Raw genomic sequence first — 2824 nt, forward strand, 5'->3', positions numbered from 1 at the left:
TAGTCTCGTTTTGTTTTATGGGCCTGTCTAATCTTTGGCTGAAGGGTGAACCTCAGGAGTGACTTCATTACTGAGCTAAAAGGGTGTCCGGGGACTTACAGTGAATATTTGGTTTCATGGGTAAGAAAACCTTAAAATCAAAATAAGATGCTTCTAATCCTGGGCTTCATTTGGTTTGGTTGCCATATCCCATAACCTCGAGGCTTGGCGGGCCTGTGTCCCCGGGAGGAGGTGGTGGCGTCTGTCCTGATCTCAGCAGGGCGCTGTACCACTTGAGCAACGGAATAAAGAATCTGCCCCAGATCCTTGCACGTGCCGGGGACCCTCTCAGGTGCTGCTCTGTCTGTGGAACCATTGGTCTCTGCCGAGTCGCCCGCCCATGTCTGCGAATCTTTTGCCTGAAGGCCAATCTGTAGGGTGAGGCAGGAACCTAGCAGCAAGAGGAAGTCAATTATCTCGAATCAAGTAGGTTTGCAGGATGCAGTGCGCAGTGCACCTTGAGGCAGGAAAGAGGAGGAAGAAGAAACTGCCCGGATGGGTGTGGCGCCCCACTTTCTCTGCAGCAGAAACTGCCAGCTGTGGCTGAGGACCCTGCCTCCTGGCTTCTCCGTGTCAGAGTAAGCCCACTGTGCCTGCGTCTCGCTCAGAGATTCTCCCCAGCTGTACCATGGGCTGCCCTGGGGATGCTGGCTGCGTGGCCTCCGGGGAGGTGATGGAACTGGTGCGTGCTACTGGGTATGCAGACCGCCCTGGGGCAAAGATGAGAGTGAGAAATTCTGGGATGGTGATGAGGAGACAGACTGCTGATGGGGCAGAGACTGGGGTGGAGACAGAGAAAAGAGTGCAGGCTAAGCCTTGGGCATTGGCTGCAGCCAGATTTGAGGCTGACTCAATGGCCGAGACGGAGGAGGGCTTGGGAGCCAAGAGTGGTCCAGATGTAAAGGCAGAGGTCCTGTCGGGGCCCCAGAGTGGGGGTGGCCTAGAGGCCAAGGCCAAGCTCTTCTCAGCACACTGAAAGAACAGGCAAACGCAAAGATGGGCAGAGGAGGCGTGGTGGGTGTCAGCACTGAGTTGCACTGAGTTTCCCCCGGCCGGGAGGCAGGGGTGGAGGTTTCCACTCACTCCACCAGGGCTAGGACTAGGGGCAGAGTGAGTGGAAACCGAAAGGATGCCCCAAAGCAAGAAGCACTAGGCCTCTGGCTGTGGCATGGCCTGCCCAGAGGGTTAAGTTCAACTTTCCCTATAAAATCGATGATATTCTGGGTGCTACAGACCTTCAAAAAGTCGTTAACATCCTGGAGAGATCAAATGATAATTTTATTCAAGAAGTAGTCTTGGTCACTCTGGGTAACAATGCAGCATATACATTTAACCAAAATGCCATTCGTGAATTGGGTAGCGTCTCCATTTTTGCAAAAACCATACAAACAAAAGACCCTATTATTAAGGAAAAGGCTTACAACGCACTTAATAACTTGAGTGTGATTGCAGAAAATCAGGGCAAGATTAAGACGTGTATCAGTCGAGTGTGTGATGACGCCACAATCTGTTGTTTGGATTTAGCTCTGCAGATGGCTGGGCTAAGACTGTTAACCAACAAGACTAATCATCACCAACATTTGCTTTCCTGTTTTTTTTCAGACTTTTTTGCTTTGTTATTCCTGGGAAATCATTTCACCAAGATACAGATTTTGAAACCAATTATAAACTTTACTGGAAATCCAGCCGTGGCAAGAAAGCTGTTCCTCAGTAAAGTACCGTCAGATAGATTCTTAATATTTTTACCATATTTGAGATCATAAATGAGAACATAAAAAGTGAAGGGTTTGCATCATCCAGGAAAGAATTCAGCAGAAGTCCTTTTTTTTTTTTTTCCTTTTTCAAAGAATATGGAGTGTGTGTTAAGAAAATCAAAGCATTAGCAAATCACAGTGATCTGGTGGTGAGAGCAAAAGTTCTGAAAGCATTGATTAAACTCTAATTAGGGATTTGTCCCAAACGGTAGCGAGGCAATTTTTTAGTCTGCAGTTGGGAACAATGCATTTTGTGAATTCTTTGTTTTTCCCTATCCTCAGAAGGCAAAGGGATCTTTCAGCTGCCATTTTGGACTAATGAATAGCACAGCTCACCAACAGTGACACTGGTTGTGAGGGTTGGGTTTAGGCTGGCCCATTTTAAAGATGCCAAATGAATATCGGAGCTTGTACAAAGAAAGTATTTATTGATTCAATATTACTACCCAGACTGAGATATTTTTACTCTTTACCTAAACAGATAATGAATTAATTATACATCATGAATAAGCTATATTTTTGTATTGGTTTACATTTGTTAATCTAAGACTTGCGTTTCATCAGTGAAGCTGTGCATTTTAAGCAGAAAAACAAAAAAAAAATCAAAAAAGATGTCTGTTATTAATTTTTCTCTATGACAGTCTACATACATACGTATATATATAGTTCTTGTTAGCTGCTGTTGAGTCAGCCCCCTTCCCATGGTGACCCCATACACAAGAAGACCAGAATGCTTTGATCCACAGGGCTTTCCTTGGCTGATACTTGGAAATAGATCTCCAGGTCTTTCTTTCTTCTTAAACTGTAAGCTCCACTGAAACCTGTTCAACATCGTAACAACAAGCAAGCCTCCGCTGACCGACGGGTGGTGGATGGGTATGAGGTGCACTGGCTTGGAATCGAATCTGGGTCACTCCAAAGGAAGGCAAGGATTCTACCACTGAACCACCATTGCCTCATCCCCGTTCCCCAAAGCAACCCACTTGTGGTATTTTTTGTTATAGCAATGCTAAGAAACTAAGACAATCACC

At 46.0% G+C, this 2824-nt stretch overlaps 1 pseudogene; it reads left to right on the plus strand.

Moving 5' to 3' along the window:
• The first annotated feature begins 565 nt into the window (after positions 1-565).
• On the plus strand, positions 566-2430 carry LOC101361379 (armadillo repeat-containing X-linked protein 1-like; annotated as a pseudogene).
• Positions 2431-2824: the final 394 nt, after the last annotated feature.

Source organism: Trichechus manatus, unplaced genomic scaffold (genome assembly GCF_000243295.1).
Source record: "Trichechus manatus latirostris isolate Lorelei unplaced genomic scaffold, TriManLat1.0 scaffold00120, whole genome shotgun sequence".
Taxonomy (NCBI): domain Eukaryota; kingdom Metazoa; phylum Chordata; class Mammalia; order Sirenia; family Trichechidae; genus Trichechus; species Trichechus manatus.